A 22,471-nucleotide genomic window follows, 5' to 3' on the forward strand; every position below is an offset into this window, starting at 1 on the left:
ACCTTTTGAATAACAGCTGAGCGCGCTAACTATTGCGCCACGGAAGCAAAAAATTAAATGATCGTCAGGTATTGTGGTAACTTTCGCTTTGTACGTTACATTTGAGATCCCACAACACCGTTCCCGGGTGGGCTAGAACCACCAACCTTTCGGTTAACAGCTGAACGCGCTAACCATAGCGCCACGGAAGCCCAATAATTAAATGTTCGTCAAAATTTGTGGAAAAACTCTTACTTTTTTCGTTGCATCTGAGACCTCACAACACCGCTCTCGGGTGTGCTCGAACGACCAACCTTGTGAATAACAGCTGAGCGCGCTAACCATTGCCCCACGAAAGCCCAAAAATTAAATGGTCGTCAGGTATTGTGGAAAAACTTTGGCTTTGTACGTTACATTTGAGATCCCTCAACACCGCTCCCGGGTGGGCTCGAACCACCAACCTATTGGTTAACAGCCGAACGCGCTAAACATTGAGCCACGAAAGCTCAGAAATTAAATGGTTGTCACGTATTGTGGAAAAGTTTTGACTTTTTACGCTACATCTGATATCCCACAACACCTCTCCCGGGTGGTCTCGAACCACCAACCTTTCGGTTAACAGCTGAACGCGCTAACCATTGCGCCACGGAAGCCCAAAAATTAAATGTTCGTCAGGTTTTGTGTAAAAACTCTTACTTTTTTTCGTTACATCTGAGACCTCACAACACCGCTCCCGGGTGGGCTCGAACCACCAACCTATTGGTTAACAGCCGAACGCGCTAACCATTGAGCCACGAAAGCTCAGAAATTAAATGGTTGTCAGGTATTGTGAAAAAGTTATGACTTTTCACGCTACATCTGAGACCCCACAACACCTCTCTAGGGTGTGCTCGAACGACCAATCTTTCGGTTAACAGCTGAACGCGCTAACCATTGCGCCACGGAAGCCCAAAAATTAAATGGTCGTCAGGTATTGTGGAAAAACTCTTACTTTTTTCGTTATATCTGAGACCTCACAACACCGCTCTCGGGTGGGCTCGAACCACCAACCTTTTGAATAACAGCTGAGCGCGCTAACTATTGCGCCACGGAAGCCCAAAAATTAAATGATCGTCAGGTATTGTGGTAACTTTCGCTTTGTACGTTACATTTGAGATCCCACAACACCGTTCCCGGGTGGGCTAGAACCACCAACCTTTCGGTTAACAGCTGAACGCGCTAACCATAGCGCCACGGAAGCCCAATAATTAAATGTTCGTCAAAATTTGTGGAAAAACTCTTACTTTTTTCGTTGCATCTGAGACCTCACAACACCGCTCTCGGGTGGGCTCGAACCACCAACCTTGTGAATAACAGCTGAGCGCGCTAACCATTGCCCCACGAAAGCCCAAAAATTAAATGGTCGTCAGGTATTGTGGAAAAACTTTGGCTTTGTACGTTACATTTGAGATCCCACAACACCGCTCCCGGGTGGGCTCGAACCACCAACCTTTCGGTTAACAGCTGAACGCGCTAACCATTGCGCCACGGAAGCCCAAAAATTAAATGGTCGTCAGGTATTGTGGAAAATCTCTTACTTTTTTCGTTATATCTGAGACCTCACAACACCGCTCTCGGGTGGGCTCGAACCACCAACCTTTTGAATAACAGCTGAGCGCGCTAACTATTGCGCCACGGAAGCCCAAAAATTAAATGATCGTCAGGTATTGTGGTAACTTTCGCTTTGTACGTTACATTTGAGATCCCACAACACCGTTCCCGGGTGGGCTAGAACCACCAACCTTTCGGTTAACAGCTGAACGCGCTAACCATAGCGCCACGGAAGCCCAATAATTAAATGTTCGTCAGAATTTGTGGAAAAACTCTTACTTTTTTCGTTACATCTGAGACCCCACAACACCTCTCTAGGGTGTGCTCGAACGACCAATCTTTCGGTTAACAGCTGAACGCGCTAACCATTGCGCCACGGAAGCCCAATAATTAAATGTTCGTCAAAATTTGTGGAAAAACTCTTACTTTTTTCGTTGCATCTGAGACCTCACAACACCGCTCTCGGGTGGGCTCGAACCACCAACCTTGTGAATAACAGCTGAGCGCGCTAACCATTGCCCCACGAAAGCCCAAAAATTAAATGGTCGTCAGGTATTGTGGAAAAACTTTGGCTTTGTACGTTACATTTGAGATCCCCCAACACCGCTCCCGGGTGGGCTCGAACCACCAACCTATTGGTTAACAGCCGAACGCGCTAAACATTGTGCCACGAAAGCTCAGATATTGAATGGTTGTCACGTATTGTGGAAAAGTTTTGACTTTCTACGCTACATGTGAGATCCCACAACACCTCTCCCGGGTGGTCTCGAACCACCAACCTTTCGGTTAACAGCTGAACGCGCTAACCATTGCGCCACGGAAGCCCAAAAATTAAATGTTCGTCAGGTTTTGTGTAAAAACTCTTACTTTTTTTCGTTACACCTGAGACCTCACAACACCGCTCCCGGGTGGGCTCGAACCACCAACCTATTGGTTAACAGCCGAACGCGCTAACCATTGAGCCACGAAAGCTCAGAAATTAAATGGTTGTCAGGTATTGTGAAAAAGTTATGACTTTTCACGCTACATCTGAGACCCCACAACACCTCTCTAGGGTGGGCTCGAACGACCAATCTTTCGGTTAACAGCTGAACGCGCTAACCATTGCGCCACGGAAGCCCAAAAATTAAATGGTCGTCAGGTATTGTGGAAAAACTCTTACTTTTTTCGTTATATCTGAGACCTCACAACACCGCTCTCGGGTGGGCTCGAACCACCAACCTTTTGAATAACAGCTGAGCGCGCTAACTATTGCGCCACGGAAGCCCAAAAATTAAAAGATCGTCAGGTATTGTGGTAACTTTCGCTTTGTACGTTACATTTGAGATCCCACAACACCGCTCCCGGGTGGGCTCGAACCACCAACCTTTCGTCTTACAGCTGAACGCGCTAACCATAGCGCCACGCAAGCCCAATAATTAAATGTTCGTCAGAATTTGTGGAAAAACTCTTACTTTTTTCGTTACATCTGAGACCCCAAAACACCTCTCCCGGGCGGGCTCGAACCACCAACCTATTGGTTAACAGCCGAACGCGCTAACCATTAGCCACGGAAGCTCAGAAAGTAAATAGTTTTCAGGTATTGTGAAAAAGTTATGACTTTTCACGCTACATCTGAGACCCCACAACACCTCTCTAGGTTGGGCTCGAACGACCAATCTTTCGGTTAACAGCTGACCGCGCTAACCATTGCGCCACGGAAGCCCAATAATTAAATGTTCGTCAGGTTTTGTGTAAAAACTCTTACTTTTTTCGTTACATCTGAGACCTCACAACACCGCTCCCGGGTGGGCTCGAACCACCAACCTATTGGTTAACAGCCGAACGCGCTAACCATTGAGCCACGAAAGCTCAGAAATTAAATGGTTTTCAGGGATTGTGAAAAAGTTATGACTTTTCACGCTACATCTGAGACCCCACAACACCTCTCTAGGGTGGGCTCGAACGACCAATCTTTCGGTTAACAGCTGAACGCGCTAACCATTGCGCCACGGAAGCCCAAAAATTAAATGGTCGTCAGGTATTGTGGAAAAACTCTTACTTTTTTCGTTATATCTGAGACCTCACAACACCGCTCTCGGGTGGGCTCGAACCACCAACCTTTCGGTTAACAGCCGAACGCGCTAACCATTGCTCCACGGAAGTCCAAATATTAAATGGTCGTCAGGTATTGTGGAAAAACTTTGGCTTTATACGTTACATTTGAGATCCCACAACACCGCTTCCGGGTGGTCTCGAACCACCAACCTATTGGTTAACAGCCGAACGCGCAAACCATTGAGCCACGGAAGCTCAGAAATTAAATGGTTGTAACGTATTGTGGAAAAGTTTTGACTTTTTACGCTACATCTGAGACCCCACAACACCTCTCCCGGGTGGTCTCGAACCACCAACCTTTCGGTTAACAGCTGAACGCGCAAACCATTGCGCCACGGAAGCCCATAAATTAAATGTTCGTCAGGTTTTGTGTAAAAACTCTTACTTTTTTTCGTTACATCTGAGACCTCACAACACCGCTCCCGGGTGGGCTCGAACCACCAACCTATTGGTTAACAGCCGAACGCGCTAACCATTGAGCCACGAAAGCTCAGAAATTAAATGGTTGTCAGGTATTGTGAAAACGTTATGACTTTTCACGCTACATCTGAGACCCCACAACACCTCTCTAGGGTGTGCTCGAACGACCAACCTTGTGAATAACAGCTGAGCGCGCTAACCATTGCCCCACGAAAGCCCAAAAATTAAATGGTCGTCAGGTTTTGTGTAAAAATTATGACTTTTCACGCTACATCTGAGACCCCACAACACCTCTCTAGGGTGGGCTCGAACGACCAATCTTTCGGTTAACAGCTGAACGCGCTAACCATTGCGCCACGGAAGCCCAAAAATTAAATGATCGTCAGGTATTGTGGTAACTTTCGCTTTGTACGTTACATTTGAGATCCCACAACACCTCTCTAGGGTGGGCTCGAACGACCAATCTTTCGGTTAACAGCTGAACGCGCTAACCATTGCGCCACGGAAGCCCAATAATTAAATGTTCGTCAGAATTTGTGGAAAAACTCTTACTTTTTACGCTACATCTGAGACCTCACAACACCGCTCACGGGTGGGTTCGAACCACCAACCTATTGGTTAACAGCCGAACGCGCTAACCATTAGCCACGGAAGCTCAGAAATTAAATGGTTGTCAGGTATTGTGAAAAAGTTATGACTTTTCACGCTACATCTGAGACCCCACAACAACTCTCTAGGTTGGGCTCGAACGACCAATCTTTCGGTTAACAGCCGAACGCACTAACCATTGCTCCACGGAAGTCCAAATATTAAATGGTCGTCAGGTATTGTGGAAAAACTTTGGCTTTATACGTTACATTTGAGATCCCACAACACCGCTTCCGGGTGGTCTCGAACCACCAACCTATTGGTTAACAGCCGAACGCGCAAACCATTGAGCCACGGAAGCTCAGAAATTAAATGGTTGTCACGTATTGTGGAAAAATTTTGACTTTTTACGCTACATCTGAGATCCCACAACACCTCTTCCGGGTGGTCTCGAACCACCAACCTTTCGGTTAACAGCTGAACGCGCTAACCATTGCGCCACGGAAGCCCAAAAATTAAATGTTCGTCAGGTTTTGTGTAAAAATTATGACTTTTTACGCTACATCTGAGATCCCACAACACCTCTCCCGGGTGGGCTCGAACGACCAATCTTTCGGTTAACAGCTGAACGCGCTAACCATTGCGCCACGGAAGCCCAAAAATTAAATGGTCGTCAGGTATTGTGGAAAAACTCTTACTTTTTTCGTTATATCTGAGACCTCACAACACCGCTCTCGGGTGGGCTCGAACCACCAACCTTTTGAATAACAGTGAGCGCGCTAACTATTGCGCCACGGAAGCCCAAAAATTAAATGATCGTCAGGTATTGTGGTAACTTTCGCTTTGTACGTTACATTTGAGATCCCACAACACCGCTCCCGGGTGGGCTTGAACCACCAACCTATTGGTTAACAGCCGAACGCGCTAACCATTGAGCCACGAAAGCTCAGAAATTAAATGGTTGTCAGGTATTGTGAAAACGTTATGACTTTTCACGCTACATCTGAGACCCCACAACACCTCTCTAGGGTGTGCTCGAACGACCAACCTTGTGAATAACAGCTGAGCGCGCTAACCATTGCCCCACGAAAGCCCAAAAATTAAATGGTCGTCAGGTATTGTGGAAAAACTTTGGCTTTGTACGTTACATTTGAGATCCCACAACACCGCTCCCGGGTGGGCTCGAACCACCAACCTATTGGTTAACAGCCGAACGCGCTAAACATTGAGCCACGAAAGCTCAGAAATTAAATGGTTGTCACGTATTGTGGAAAAGTTTTGACTTTTTACGCTACATCTGAGATCCCACAACACCTCTCCCGGGTGGTCTCGAACCACCAACCTTTCGGTTAACCGCTGAACGCGCTAACCATTGCGCCACGGAAGCCCAAAAATTAAATGTTCGTCAGGTTTTGTGTAAAAACTCTTACTTTTTTCGTTACATCTGAGACCTCACAACACCGCTCCCGGGTGGGCTCGAACCACCAACCTATTGGTTAACAGCCGAACGCGCTAACCATTGAGCCACGAAAGCTCAGAAATTAAATGGTTGTCAGGTATTGTGAAAAAGTTATGACTTTTCACGCTACATCTGAGACCCCACAACACCTCTCTAGGGTGGGCTCGAACGACCAATCTTTCGGTTAACAGCTGAACGCGCTAAGCATTGCGCCACGGAAGCCCAAAAATTAAATGGTCGTCAGGTATTGTGGAAAAACTCTTACTTTTTTCGTTATATCTGAGACCTCACAACACCGCTCTTGGGTGGGCTCGAACCACCAACCTTTTGAATAACAGCTGAGCGCGCTAACTATTGTGCCACGGAAGCCCAAAAATTAAATGATCGTCAGGTATTGTGGTAACTTTCGCTTTGTACGTTACATTTGAGATCCCACAACACCGCTCCCGGGTGGGCTCGAACCACCAACCTTTCGGTTTACAGCTGAACGCGCTAACCATAGCGCCACGCAAGCCCAATAATTAAATGTTCGTCAGAATTTGTGGAAAAACTCTTACTTTTTTCGTTACATCTGAGACCTCACAACACCGCTCACGGGTGGGCCCGAACCACCAACCTATTGGTTAACAGCCGAACGCGCTAACCATTGAGCCACGAAAGCTCAGAAATTAAATGGTTGTCAGGTATTGTGAAAAAGTTATGACTTTTCACGCTACATCTGAGACCCCACAACACCTCTCTAGGGTGGGCTCGAACGACCAATCTTTCGGTTAACAGCTGAACGCGCTAACCATTGCGCCACGGAAGCCCAAAAATTAAATGATCGTCAGGTATTGTGGTAACTTTCGCTTTGTACGTTACATTTGAGATCCCACAACACCTCTCTAGGGTGGGCTCGAACGACCAATCTTTCGGTTAACAGCTGAACGCGCTAACCATTGCGCCACGGAAGCCCAATAATTAAATGTTCGTCAGAATTTGTGGAAAAACTCTTACTTTTTACGCTACATCTGAGACCTCACAACACCGCTCACGGGTGGGTTCGAACCACCAACCTATTGGTTAACAGCCGAACGCGCTAACCATTAGCCACGGAAGCTCAGAAATTAAATGGTTGTCAGGTATTGTGAAAAAGTTATGACTTTTCACGCTACATCTGAGACCCCACAACAACTCTCTAGGTTGGGCTCGAACGACCAATCTTTCGGTTAACAGCCGAACGCACTAACCATTGCTCCACGGAAGTCCAAATATTAAATGGTCGTCAGGTATTGTGGAAAAACTTTGGCTTTATACGTTACATTTGAGATCCCACAACACCGCTTCCGGGTGGTCTCGAACCACCAACCTATTGGTTAACAGCCGAACGCGCAAACCATTGAGCCACGGAAGCTCAGAAATTAAATGGTTGTCACGTATTGTGGAAAAATTTTGACTTTTTACGCTACATCTGAGATCCCACAACACCTCTTCCGGGTGGTCTCGAACCACCAACCTTTCGGTTAACAGCTGAACGCGCTAACCATTGCGCCACGGAAGCCCAAAAATTAAATGTTCGTCAGGTTTTGTGTAAAAATTATGACTTTTTTACGCTACATCTGAGATCCCACAACACCTCTCCCGGGTGGGCTCGAACGACCAATCTTTCGGTTAACAGCTGAACGCGCTAACCATTGCGCCACGGAAGCCCAAAAATTAAATGGTCGTCAGGTATTGTGGAAAAACTCTTACTTTTTTCGTTATATCTGAGACCTCACAACACCGCTCTCGGGTGGGCTCGAACCACCAACCTTTTGAATCACAGTGAGCGCGCTAACTATTGCGCCACGGAAGCCCAAAAATTAAATGATCGTCAGGTATTGTGGTAACTTTCGCTTTGTACGTTACATTTGAGATCCCACAACACCGCTCCCGGGTGGGCTCGAACCACCAACCTATTGGTTAACAGCCGAACGCGCTAACCATTGAGCCACGAAAGCTCAGAAATTAAATGGTTGTCAGGTATTGTGAAAACGTTATGACTTTTCACGCTACATCTGAGACCCCACAACACCTCTCTAGGGTGTGCTCGAACGACCAACCTTGTGAATAACAGCTGAGCGCGCTAACCATTGCCCCACGAAAGCCCAAAAATTAAATGGTCGTCAGGTATTGTGGAAAAACTTTGGCTTTGTACGTTACATTTGAGATCCCACAACACCGCTCCCGGGTGGGCTCGAACCACCAACCTATTGGTTAACAGCCGAACGCGCTAAACATTGAGCCACGAAAGCTCAGAAATTAAATGGTTGTCACGTATTGTGGAAAAGTTTTGACTTTTTACGCTACATCTGAGATCCCACAACACCTCTCCCGGGTGGTCTCGAACCACCAACCTTTCGGTTAACCGCTGAACGCGCTAACCATTGCGCCACGGAAGCCCAAAAATTAAATGTTCGTCAGGTTTTGTGTAAAAACTCTTACTTTTTTCGTTACATCTGAGACCTCACAACACCGCTCCCGGGTGGGCTCGAACCACCAACCTATTGGTTAACAGCCGAACGCGCTAACCATTGAGCCACGAAAGCTCAGAAATTAAATGGTTGTCAGGTATTGTGAAAAAGTTATGACTTTTCACGCTACATCTGAGACCCCACAACACCTCTCTAGGGTGGGCTCGAACGACCAATCTTTCGGTTAACAGCTGAACGCGCTAACCATTGCGCCACGGAAGCCCAAAAATTAAATGGTCGTCAGGTATTGTGGAAAAACTCTTACTTTTTTCGTTATATCTGAGACCTCACAACACCGCTCTCGGGTGGGCTCGAACCACCAACCTTTTGAATAACAGCTGAGCGCGCTAACTATTGTGCCACGGAAGCCCAAAAATTAAATGATCGTCAGGTATTGTGGTAACTTTCGCTTTGTACGTTACATTTGAGATCCCACAACACCGCTCCCGGGTGGGCTCGAACCACCAACCTTTCGGTTTACAGCTGAACGCGCTAACCATAGCGCCACGCAAGCCCAATAATTAAATGTTCGTCAGAATTTGTGGAAAAACTCTTACTTTTTTCGTTACATCTGAGACCTCACAACACCGCTCACGGGTGGGCCCGAACCACCAACCTATTGGTTAACAGCCGAACGCGCTAACCATTGAGCCACGAAAGCTCAGAAATTAAATGGTTGTCAGGTATTGTGAAAAAGTTATGACTTTTCACGCTACATCTGAGACCCCACAACACCTCTCTAGGGTGGGCTCGAACGACCAATCTTTCGGTTAACAGCTGAACGCGCTAACCATTGCGCCACGGAAGCCCAAAAATTAAATGATCGTCAGGTATTGTGGTAACTTTCGCTTTGTACGTTACATTTGAGATCCCACAACACCTCTCTAGGGTGGGCTCGAACGACCAATCTTTCGGTTAACAGCTGAACGCGCTAACCATTGCGCCACGGAAGCCCAATAATTAAATGTTCGTCAGAATTTGTGGAAAAACTCTTACTTTTTTCGTTAAATCTGAGACCTCACAACACCGCTCTTGGGTGGGCTCGAACCACCAACCTTTCGGTTAACAGCCGAACGCGCTAACCATTGCTCCACGGAAGTCCAAATATTAAATGGTCGTCAGGTATTGTGGAAAAACTTTGGCTTTATACGTTACATTTGAGATCCCACAACACCGCTTCCGGGTGGTCTCGAACCACCAACCTATTGGTTAACAGCCGAACGCGCAAACCATTGAGCCACGGAAGCTCAGAAATTAAATGGTTGTCACGTATTGTGGAAAAATTTTGACTTTTTACGCTACATCTGAGACCCCACAACACCTCTCCTGGGTGGTCTCGAACCACCAACCTTTCGGTTAACAGCTGAACGCGCTAACCATTGCGCCACGGAAGCCCATAAATTAGATGTTCGTCAGGTTTTGTGTAAAAACTCTTTCTTTTTTTCCTTACATCTGAGACCTCACAACACCGCTCCCGGGTGGGCTCGAACCACCAACCTATTGGTTAACAGCCGAACGCGCTAACCATTGAGCCACGAAAGCTCAGAAATTAATGGTTGTCAGGTATTGTGAAAACGTTATGACTTCTCACGTTACATCTGAGACCCCACAACACCTCTCTAGGGTGGGCTCGAACGACCAATCTTTCGGTTAATAGCTGAACGCGCTAACCATTGCGCCACGGAAGCCCAATAATTAAATGTTCGTCAGAATTTGTGGAAAAACTCTTACTTTTTTCGTTACATCTGAGACCTCACAACACCGCTCTCGGGTGGGCTCGAACCACCAACCTTGTGAATAACAGCTGAGCGCGCTAACCATTGCCCCACGAAAGCCCAAAAATTAAATGGTCGTCAGGTATTGTGGAAAAACTTTGGCTTTGTACGTTACATTTGAGATCCCACAACACCGCTCCCGGGTGGGCTCGAACCACCAACCTATTGGTTAACAGCCGAACGCGCTAAACATTGAGCCACGAAAGCTCAGAAATTAAATGGTTGTCACGTATTGTGGAAAAGTTTTGAATTTTTACGCTACATCTGAGATCCCACAACACCTCTCCCGGGTGGTCTCGAACCACCAACCTTTCGGTTAACAGCTGAACGCGCTAACCATTGCGCCACGGAAGCCCAAAAATTAAATGTTCGTCAGGTTTTGTGTAAAAACTCTTACTTTTTTTCGTTACATCTGAGACCTCACAACACCGCTCCCGGGTGGGCTCGAACCACCAACCTATTGGTTAACAGCCGAACGCGCTAACCCTTGAGCCACGAAAGCTCAGAAATTAAATGGTTGTCAGGTATTGTGAAAAAGTTATGACTTTTCACGCTACATCTGAGACCCCACAACACCTCTCTAGGGTGGGCTCGAACGACCAATCTTTCGGTTAACAGCTGAACGCGCTAACCATTGCGCCACGGAAGCCCAAAAATTAAATGGTCGTCAGGTATTGTGGAAAAACTCTTGCTTTTTTCGTTATATCTGAGACCTCACAACACCGCTCTCGGGTGGGCTCGAACCACCAACCTTTTGAATAACAGCTGAGCGCGCTAACTATTGCGCCACGGAAGCCCAAAAATTAAATGATCGTCAGGTATTGTGGTAACTTTCGCTTTGTACGTTACATTTGAGATCCCACAACACCGCTCCCGGGTGGGCTCGAACCACCAACCTTTCGGTTAACAGCTGAACGCGCTAACCATAGCGCCACGCAAGCCCAATAATTAAATGTTCGTCAGAATTTGTGGAAAAACTCTTACTTTTTTCGTTACATCTGAAACCTCACAACACCGCTCACGGGTGGGCCCGAACCACCAACCTATTGGTTAACAGCCGAACGCGCTAAACATTGAGCCACGAAAGCTCAGAAATTAAATGGTTGTCACGTTTTGTGGAAAAGTTTTGACTTTTTACGCTACATCTGAGACCCCACAACACCTCTCTCGGGCGGGCTCGAACCACCAACCTATTGGTTAACAGCCGAACGCGCTAACCATTAGCCACGGAAGCTCAGAAATTAAATGGTTGTCAGGTATTGTGAAAAAGTTATGACTTTTCACGCTACATCTGAGACCCCACAACACCTCTCTAGGGTGGGCTCGAACGACCAATCTTTCGGTTAACAGCTGAACGCGCTAACCATTGCGCCACGGAAGCCCAAAAATTAAATGTTCGTCAGAATTTTAGGAAAAACTCTTACTTTTTTCGTTACATCTGAGACCTCACAACACCGCTCTCGGGTGGGCTCGAACCACCAACCTTGTGAATAACAGCTGAGCGCGCTAACCATTGCCCCACGAAAGCCCAAAAATTAAATGGTCGTCAGGTATTGTGGAAAAACTTTGGCTTTGTACGTTACATTTGAGATCCCACAACACCGCTCCCGGGTGGGCTCGAACCACCAACCTATTGGTTAACAGCCGAACGCGCTAAACATTGAGCCACGAAAGCTCAGAAATTAAATGGTTGTCACGTATTGTGGAAAAGTTTTGACTTTTTACGCTACATCTGAGATCCCACAACACCTCTCCCGGGTGGTCTCGAACCACCAACCTTTCGGTTAACAGCTGAACGCGCTAACCATTGCGCCACGGAAGCCCAAAAATTAAATGTTCGTCAGGTTTTGTGTAAAAACTCTTACTTTTTTTCGTTACATCTGAGACCTCACAACACCGCTCCCGGGTGGGCTCGAACCACCAACCTATTGGTTAACAGCCGAACGCGCTAACCATTGAGCCACGAAAGCTCAGAAATTAAATGGTTGTCAGGTATTGTGAAAAAGTTATGACTTTTCACGCTACATCTGAGACCCCACAACACCTCTCTAGGGTGGGCTCGAACGACCAATCTTTCGGTTAACAGCTGAACGCGCTAACCATTGCGCCACGGAAGCCCAAAAATTAAATGGTCGTCAGGTATTGTGGAAAAACTCTTGCTTTTTTCGTTATATCTGAGACCTCACAACACCGCTCTCGGGTGGGCTCGAACCACCAACCTTTTGAATAACAGCTGAGCGCGCTAACTATTGCGCCACGGAAGCCCAAAAATTAAATGATCGTCAGGTATTGTGGTAACTTTCGCTTTGTACGTTACATTTGAGATCCCACAACACCGCTCCCGGGTGGGCTCGAACCACCAACCTTTCGGTTAACAGCTGAACGCGCTAACCATAGCGCCACGCAAGCCCAATAATTAAATGTTCGTCAGAATTTGTGGAAAAACTCTTACTTTTTTCGTTACATCTGAAACCTCACAACACCGCTCACGGGTGGGCCCGAACCACCAACCTATTGGTTAACAGCCGAACGCGCTAAACATTGAGCCACGAAAGCTCAGAAATTAAATGGTTGTCACGTTTTGTGGAAAAGTTTTGACTTTTTACGCTACATCTGAGACCCCACAACACCTCTCTCGGGCGGGCTCGAACCACCAACCTATTGGTTAACAGCCGAACGCGCTAACCATTAGCCACGGAAGCTCAGAAATTAAATGGTTGTCAGGTATTGTGAAAAAGTTATGACTTTTCACGCTACATCTGAGACCCCACAACACCTCTCTAGGGTGGGCTCGAACGACCAATCTTTCGGTTAACAGCTGAACGCGCTAACCATTGCGCCACGGAAGCCCAAAAATTAAATGTTCGTCAGGTTTTGTGTAAAAACTCTTACTTTTTTTCGTTAAATCTGAGACCTCACAACACCGCTCCCGGGTGGGCTCGAACCACCAACCTATTGGTTAACAGCCGAACGCGCTAACCATTGAGCCACGAAAGCTCAGAAATTAAATGGTTGTCAGGTATTGTGAAAAAGTTATGACTTTTCACGCTACATCTGAGACCCCACAACACCTCTCTAGGGTGGGCTCGAACGACCAATCTTTCGGTTAACAGCTGAACGCGCTATCCATTGCGCCACGGAAGCCCAAAAATTAAATGGTCGTCAGGTATTGTGGAAAAACTCTTGCTTTTTTCGTTATATCTGAGACCTCACAACACCGCTCTCGGGTGGGCTCGAACCACCAACCTTTTGAATAACAGCTGAGCGCGCTAAATATTGCGCCACGGAAGCCCAAAAATTAAATGATCGTCAGGTATTGTGGTAACTTTCGCTTTGTACGTTACATTTGAGATCCCTCAACACCGCTCCCGGGTGGGCTCGAACCACCAACCTTTCGGTTAACAGCTGAACGCGCTAACCATAGCGCCACGCAAGCCCAATAATTAAATGTTCGTCAGAATTTGTGGAAAAACTCTTACTTTTTTCGTTACATCTGAAACCTCACAACACCGCTCACGGGTGGGCCCGAACCACCAACCTATTGGTTAACAGCCGAACGCGCTAAACATTGAGCCACGAAAGCTCAGAAATTAAATGGTTGTCACGTTTTGTGGAAAAGTTTTGACTTTTTACGCTACATCTGAGACCCCACAACACCTCTCTCGGGCGGCCTCGAACCACCAACCTATTGGTTAACAGCCGAACGCAATAACCATTAGCCACGGAAGCTCAGAAATTAAATGGTTGTCAGGTATTGTGAAAAAGTTATGACTTTTCACGCTACATCTGAGACCCCACAACACCTCTCTAGGGTGGGCTCGAACGACCAATCTTTCGGTTAACAGCTGAACGCGCTAACCATTGCGCCACGGAAGCCCAATAATTAAATGTTCGTCAGAATTTGTGGAAAAACTCTTACTTTTTTCGTTACATCTGAGACCCCACAACACCTCTCTTGGGTGGGCTCGAACCACCAACCTTTCGGTTAACAGCCGAACGTGCTAACCATTGCTCCACGGAAGTCCAAATATATAATGGTCGTCAGGTATTGTGGAAAAACTTTGGCTTTATACGTTACATTTGAGGTCCCACAACACCGCTTCCGGGTGGTCTCGAACCACCAACCTATTGGTTAACAGCCGAACGCGCAAACCATTGAGCCACGGAAGCTCAGAAATTAAATGGTTGTCACGTATTGTGGAAAAGTTTTGACTTTTTACGCTACATCTGAGACCCCACAACACCTCTCCCGGGTGGTCTCGAACCACCAACCTTTCGGTTAACAGCTGAACGCGCTAACCATTGCGCCACGGAAGCCCATAAATTAAATGTTCGTCTGGTTTTGTGTAAAAACTCTTACTTTTTTTCGTTACATCTGAGACCTCACAACACCGCTCCCGGGTGGGCTCGAACCACCAACCTATTGGTTAACAGCCGAACGCGCTAACCATTGAGCCACGAAAGCTCAGAAATTAAATGGTTGTCAGGTATTGTGAAAACGTTATGACTTTTCACGCTACATCTGAGACCCCACAACACCTCTCTAGGGTGGGCTCGAACGACCAATCTTTCGGTTAACAGCTGAACGCGCTAACCATTGCGCCACGGAAGCCCAATAATTAAATGTTCGTCAGAATTTGTGGAAAAACTCTTACTTTTTTCGTTACACCTGAGACCTCACAACACCGCTCTCGGGTGGGCTCGAACCACCAACCTTGTGAATAACAGCTGAGCGCGCTAACCATTGCCCCACGAAAGCCCAAAAATTAAATGGTCGTCAGGTATTGTGGAAAAACTTTGGCTTTGTACGTTACATTTGAGATCCCACAACACCGCTCCCGGGTGGGCTCGAACCTCCAACCTATTGGTTAACAGCTGAACGCATTAACCATTGCGCCACGGAAGCCCAAAAATTAAATGGTCGTCAGGTATTGTGCAAAAACCTTGACTTTTTACTTCACATCTGAGACGTAACAAACATTGCTCCCGGATGGGCTCGAACCACCAACCTATTGGTTAACAGCCGAACGCGCAAACCATTGAGCCACGGAAGCTCAGAAATTAAATGGTTGTCAAGTATTGTGGAAAAGTTTTGACTTTTTACGCTACATCTGAGACCCCACAACACCGCTCCCGGATGGGCTCGAACCACCAACCTTTCGATTAACAGCCGAACGCGCTAACCATTGCGCCACGGAAGCCCAAAAATTAAATGGTCGTCAGGTATTGTGGAAAAACTTTCGCTTTTTACGTTACAATTGAGACCCCACAACACCGCTTGCGGGTGGTCTCGAACCACCAACCTATTGGTTAACAGCCGAACGCGCAAAACATTGGGCCACGGAAGCTCAGAAATTAAATGGTTGTCACGTATTGTGGAAAAGTTTTGACTTTTTACGCTACATCTGAGTGAAAAAATTCTCAAAATGTGCTTCTCTGGCCGAGAAACGTCGATTTTGAAAATGTTATTAAAAATCGAGGTTCATTTTTATTTATTGATCAATCGAAATGAAATCACTTTTAATGAGTATTTTATAGGTAATTTATTTGAATTCGGTCAAATATTTGTCCAGAAAAAAATGCATTAAAAAGTGTACCGAAAAAATCGCATGTTTTTTTTCTTCAAGATGCAAAATACGTGACAACGATTTCTTATTGAAAATTGAATATGAACAGTTTCAATTCAATTCAATTCAAAATGTTTATTTTATTTGCGTTACAGATACAGTTATATTTGCTTGAATTAAAGCAAAAAGTACAAAAATAGTGGTTTTAGTGGTTATATTTTAAAATAGTGAAAAAATTCTCAAAATGTGCTTCTCTGGCCGAGAAACGTCGATTTTGAAAATGTTATTAAAAATAAAGGTACATTTTTATTTATTGATCAATCAATATGAAATCACTTTTAATGAGTATTTTATAGGTAATAAAGCTGAATTCGGTCAAAAATTTGTCCAGAAAAAAAATCATTAAAAAGTGTACCGAAAAAATCGCATGTTTTTTTTCTTCAAGATACAAAATCCGTGACAACTATTTCTTATTGGAAATTGAATTTTAACAGTTTTTTGGATGAATATCGTTATATTTGCTTGAATTAAAGCAAAAAGTACAAAAATAATGGTTTCAATGGTTATATTTTAAAATAGTGAAAAAATTCTCAAAATGTTTTTCTCTGGCCGAGAAACGTCGATTTTGAAAATGTTATTAAAAATCGAGGTTCATTTTTATTTATTGATCAATCGAAATGAAATCACTTTTAATGAGTTTTTTATAGGTAATTTATTTGAATTCGGTCAAACATTTGTCCAGAAAAAAATGCATTAAAAAGTGTACCGAAAAAATCGCATGTTTTTTTTCTTCAAGATACAAAATCCGTGACAACGATTTCTTATTGGAAATTGAATTTTAACAGTTTTTTGGATGAATATCGTTATATTTTCTTGAATTAAAGCAAAAAGTACAAAAATAATGGTTTCAGTGGTTATATTTTAAAATAGTGAAAAAATTCTCAAAATGTGCTTCTCTGGCCGAGAAACGTCGATTTTGAAAATGTTATTAAAACTCGAGGTACATTTTTGTTTATTGATCAATCGATATGAAATCACTTTTAATGAGTATTTTTTAGGTAAATAAGCTGAATTCGGTAAAAAATTTGTCCAGAAAAAAATTCATTAAAAAGTGTACCGAAAAAATCGCATGTTTTTTTTCTTCAAGATACAAAATCCGTGACAACTATTTCTTATTGGAAATTGAATTTTAACAGTTTTTTGGATGAATATCGTTATATTTGCTTGAATTAAAGCAAAAAGTACAAAAATAATGGTTTCAATGGTTATATTTTAAAATAGTGAAAAAATTCTCAAAATGTTTTTCTCTGGCCGAGAAACGTCGATTTTGAATATGTTTTTAAAAATCGAGGCTCATTTTTATTTATTGATCAATCGAGATGAAATCACTTATAATGAGTATTTTATAGGTAAATAAGCTGAATTCGGTCAAATATTTGTCCAGAAAAAAATTCATTAAAAAGTGTACCGAAAAAATCGCATGTTTTTTTTCTTCAAGATACAAAATCCGTGACAACTATTTCTTATTGGAAATTGAATTTTAACAGTTTTTTGGATGAATATCGTTATATTTGCTTGAATTAAAGCATAAAGTACAAAAATAATGGTTTCATTGGTTATATTTTAAAATAGTGAAAAAATTCTTAAAATGTTTTTCTCTGGCCGAGAAACGTCGATTTTGAAAATGTTATTAAAAATCGAGGTTCATTTTTATTTATTGATCAATCGATATGAAATATCTTTTAATGAGTATTTTATAGGTAAATAAGCTGAATTCGGTCAAAAATTTGTCCAGTAAAAAATTCATTAAAAAGTGTACCGAAAAAATCGCATGTTTTTTTTCTTCAAGATACAAAATCCGTGACAACGATTTCTTATTGGAAATTGAATTTTAACAGTTTTTTGGATGAATATCGTTATATTTGCTTGAATTAAAGCTAAAGTACAAAAATAATGGTTTCAGTGGTTATATTTTAAAATAGTGAAAAAATTCTCAAAATGTGCTTCTCTGGCCGAGAAACGTCGATTTTGAAAATGTTATTAAAACTCGAGGTACATTTTTATTTATTGATCAATCGAGATGAAATCACTTTTAATGAGTATTTTATAGGTAAATAAGCTGAATTCGGTCAAAAATTTGTCAAGAAAAAAATTCATTAAAAAGTGTACCGAAAAAATCGCATGTTTTTTTTTCTTCAAGATACAAAATCCGTGACAACGATTAATTGGAAATTGAATTTTAACAGTTTTTTGGATGAATATCGTTATATTTGCTTGAATTAAAGCAAAAAGTACAAAAATAATGGTTTCAGTGGTTATATTTTAAAATAGTGAAAAAATTCTCAAAATGTGCTTCTCTGGCCGAGAAACGTCGATTTTGAAAATGTTATTAAAAATAAAGGTACATTTTTATTTATTGATCAATCGAGATGAAATCACTTTTAATGAGTATTTTATAGGTAAATAAGCTGAATTCGGTCAAAAATTTGTCCAGAAAAAAATTCATTAAAAAGTGTACCGAAAAAATCGCATGTTTTTTTTCTTCAAGATACAAAATCCGTGACAACGATTTCTTATTGGAAATTGAATTTTAACAGTTTTTTGGATGAATATCGTTATATTTGCTTGAATTAAAGCTAAAGTACAAAAATAATGGTTTCAGTGGTTATATTTTAAAATAGTGAAAAAATTCTTAAAATGTTTTTCTCTGGCCGAGAAACGTCGATTTTGAAAATGTTATTAAAAATCGAGGTTCATTTTTATTTATTGATCAATCGATATGAAATATCTTTTAATGAGTATTTTATAGGTAAATAAGCTGAATTCGGTCAAAAATTTGTCCAGTAAAAAATTCATTAAAAAGTGTACCGAAAAAATCGCATGTTTTTTTTCTTCAAGATACAAAATCCGTGACAACGATTTCTTATTGGAAATTGAATTTTAACAGTTTTTTGGATGAATATCGTTATATTTGCTTGAATTAAAGCAAAAAGTACAAAAATAATGGTTTCAATGGTTATATTTTAAAATAGTGAAAAAATTCTCAAAATGTTTTTCTCTGGCCGAGAAACGTCGATTTTGAAAATGTTATTAAAAATCGAGGTTCATTTTTATTTATTGATCAATCGAAATGAAATCACTTTTAATGAGTATTTTATAGGTAATTTATTTGAATTCGGTCAAACATTTGTCCAGAAAAAAATGCATTTAAAAGTGTACCGAAAAAATCGCATTTTTTTTCTTCAAGATACAAAATCCGTGACAACGATTTCTTATTGGAAATTGAATTTTAACAGTTTTTTGGATGAATATCGTTATATTTGCTTGAATTAAAGCAAAAAGTACAAAAATAATGGTTTCAATGGTTATATTTTAAAATAGTGAAAAAATTCTCAAAATGTTTTTCTCTGGCCGAGAAACGTCGATTTTGAAAATGTTATTAAAAATCGAGGTTCATTTTTATTTATTGATCAATCGAAATGAAATCACTTTTAATGAGTATTTTATAGGTAATTTATTTGAATTCGGTCAAACATTTGTCCAGAAAAAAATGCATTTAAAAGTGTACCGAAAAAATCGCATTTTTTTTCTTCAAGATACAAAATCCGTGACAACGATTTCTTATTGAAAATTGAATTTGAACAGTTGTTTGAATGAATATCGTTATATTTGCTTGAATTAAAGCAAAAAGTACAAAAATAGTGGTTTCAGTGGTTATATTTTAAAATAGAGAAAAAATTCTCAAAATGTGCTTCTCTGGCCGAGAAACGTCGATTTTGAAAATGTTATTAAAACTCGTGGTACATTTTTATTTATTGATCAATCGATATGAAATCACTTTTAATGAGTATTTTATAGGTAAATAAGCTGAATTCGGTCAAAAATTTGTCCAGTAAAAAATACATTAAAAAGTGTACCGAAAAAATCGCATGTTTTTTTTCTTCAAGATAGAAAATCCGTGACAACGATTTCTTATTGGAAATTGAATTTTAACAGTTTTTTGGATGAATATCGTTATATTTGCTTGAATTAAAGCAAAAAGTACAAAAATAATGGTTTCAGTGATTATATTTTAAAATAGTGAAAAAATTCTCAAAAGCAAACATGTTTTCTTATTGTTATTGTTTTATAATGATGAAGGTTAATTTGTCTCACTTAATTTAAATTCGAATTATTAACTAGCACTCTCGGCAACGACCATATCACGCTGAATACACAGGTTCTCGTCCTATCACCGAAGTTAAGCAGCGACGAGCGAAGTCAGTACTTGGGAGGGAAACCACTTAGAAACACTGCGTGCCGTTGGCTTTTTCACTTTTTTTCTTCTTTTAAATTCCAATAGATATGAAAAAAGCAAACATATCTTCCTTTTGTTATTGTTTTATAAAGATGAAGGTTAATTAATTTCAAATTATTAACTAGCACTCTCGGCAACGGCCATATCACGCTGAATACACCGGTTCTCGTCCGATCACCGAAGTTAAGCAGCGTCGAGCGCAGTCATTACTTGGAAGGGAGACCACTTAGGAGCACTGCGTGCCGTTGGCTTTTTCACTTTTTTTTTCCTCTTTTAAATTTTAATAGATATGAAAAAAGCAAACATGTTTTCTTATTGTTATTGTTTTAAAATTATGAAGGTGAATTTGTCTCACTTAATTTAAATTCGAATTATTAACTAGCACTCTCGGCAACGACCATATCACGCTGAAAACACCGGTTCTCGTCCGATCACCGAAGTTAAGCAGCGTCGACCGCATACAGTACTTGGGAGGGAGAACACTTAGGAACACTGCGTGCCGTTGGCTTTTTCACTTTTTTTTCCTCTTTTAAATTCCAATAGATATGAAAAAAGCAAACTTATCTTCTTTTTGAAAATGTTATTAAAAATCGAGGTTCATTTTTATTTATTGATCAATCGAGATGAAATCACTTTTAATGAGTATTTTATAGGTAATAAAGCTGAATTCGGTCAAAAATTTGTCCAGAAAAAAAATCATTAAAAAGTGTACCGAAAAAATCGCATGTTTTTTTTCTTCAAGATACAAAATCCGTGACAACTATTTCTTATTGGAAATTGAATTTTAACAGTTTTTTGGATGAATATCGTTATATTTGCTTGAATTAAAGCAAAATTTACAAAAATAATGGTTTCAGTGGTTATATTTTAAAATAGTGAAAAAATTCTCAAAATGTGCTTCTCTGGCCGAGAAACGTCGATTTTGAAAATGTTATTAAAACTCGAGGTACATTTTTTTTTATTGATCAATCGAGATGAAATCACTTTTAATGAGTATTTTATAGGTAATAAAGCTGAATTCGGTCAAAAATTTGTCCAGAAAAAAAATCATTAAAAAGTGTACCGAAAAAATCGCATGTTTTTTTTCTTCAAGATACAAAATCCGTGACAACTATTTCTTATTGGAAATTGAATTTTAACAGTTTTTTGGATGAATATCGTTATATTTGCTTGAATTAAAGCAAAATTTACAAAAATAATGGTTTCAGTGGTTATATTTTAAAATAGTGAAAAAATTCTCAAAATGTGCTCCTCTGGCCGAGAAACGTCGATTTTGAAAATGTTATTAAAAATAAAGGTACATTTTTATTTATTGATCAATCGATATGAAATCACTTTTAATGAGTATTTTATAGGTAAATAAGCTGAATTCGGTCAAAAATTTGTCCAGAAAAAAATTCATTAAAAAGTGTACCGAAAAAATCGCATGTTTTTTTTCTTCAAGATACAAAATCCGTGACAACTATTTCTTATTGGAAATTGAATTTTAACAGTTTTTTGGATGAATATCGTTATATTTGCTTGAATTAAAGCAAAAAGTACAAAAATAATGGTTTCAATGGTTATATTTTAAAATAGTGAAAAAATTCTCAAAATGTTTTTCTCTGGCCGAGAAACGTCGATTTTGAAAATGTTATTAAAAATCGAGGTTCATTTTTATTTATTGATCAATCGAAATGAAATCACTTTTAATGAGTATTTTATAGGTAATTTATTTGAATTCGGTCAAACATTTGTCCAGAAAAAAATGCATTTAAAAGTGTACCGAAAAAATCGCATTTTTTTTCTTCAAGATACAAAATCCGTGACAACGATTTCTTATTGAAAATTGAATTTGAACAGTTTTTTGAATGAATATCGTTATATTTGCTTGAATTAAAGCAAAAAGTACAAAAATAGTGGTTTCAGTGGTTATATTTTAAAATAGAGAAAAAATTCTCAAAATGTGCTTCTCTGGCCGAGAAACGTCGATTTTGAAAATGTTATTAAAACTCGTGGTACATTTTTATTTATTGATCAATCGATATGAAATCACTTTTAATGAGTATTTTATAGGTAAATAAGCTGAATTCGGTCAAAAATTTGTCCAGTAAAAAATTCATTAAAAAGTGTACCGAAAAAATCGCATGTTTTTTTTCTTCAAGATAGAAAATCCGTGGCAACGATTTCTTATTGGAAATTGAATTTTAACAGTTTTTTGGATGAAT

General features: G+C 41.0%; 2 non-coding genes and 3 pseudogenes across 2 annotated transcripts; 3 read left to right on the forward strand and 2 right to left on the reverse strand.

Moving 5' to 3' along the window:
* Positions 1 to 6,574: 6,574 nt before the first annotated feature.
* On the reverse strand, positions 6,575 to 6,647 carry TRNAY-GUA (transfer RNA tyrosine (anticodon GUA)). The gene has a single exon. It is a non-coding gene; the product is annotated as a tRNA-Tyr (tRNA).
* Positions 6,648 to 9,066: 2,419 nt separating this feature from the next.
* TRNAY-GUA (transfer RNA tyrosine (anticodon GUA)) lies at positions 9,067 to 9,139 on the reverse strand. Its single transcript has one exon. It is a non-coding gene; the product is annotated as a tRNA-Tyr (tRNA).
* An 11,017-nt stretch (positions 9,140 to 20,156) lies between these two features.
* On the forward strand, positions 20,157 to 20,275 carry LOC149581940 (5S ribosomal RNA; annotated as a pseudogene).
* A 121-nt stretch (positions 20,276 to 20,396) lies between these two features.
* LOC149581941 (5S ribosomal RNA) lies at positions 20,397 to 20,515 on the forward strand (annotated as a pseudogene).
* Positions 20,516 to 20,653: 138 nt separating this feature from the next.
* On the forward strand, positions 20,654 to 20,772 carry LOC149581942 (5S ribosomal RNA; annotated as a pseudogene).
* The last annotated feature ends 1,699 nt before the right edge of the window (positions 20,773 to 22,471 follow it).

Source organism: Phalangium opilio, unplaced genomic scaffold, assembly GCF_054372755.1.
Source record: "Phalangium opilio isolate 3A_F unplaced genomic scaffold, DU_Popi_V2 ptg001865l_1, whole genome shotgun sequence".
Classification (NCBI taxonomy): Eukaryota; Metazoa; Arthropoda; class Arachnida; order Opiliones; family Phalangiidae; genus Phalangium; species Phalangium opilio.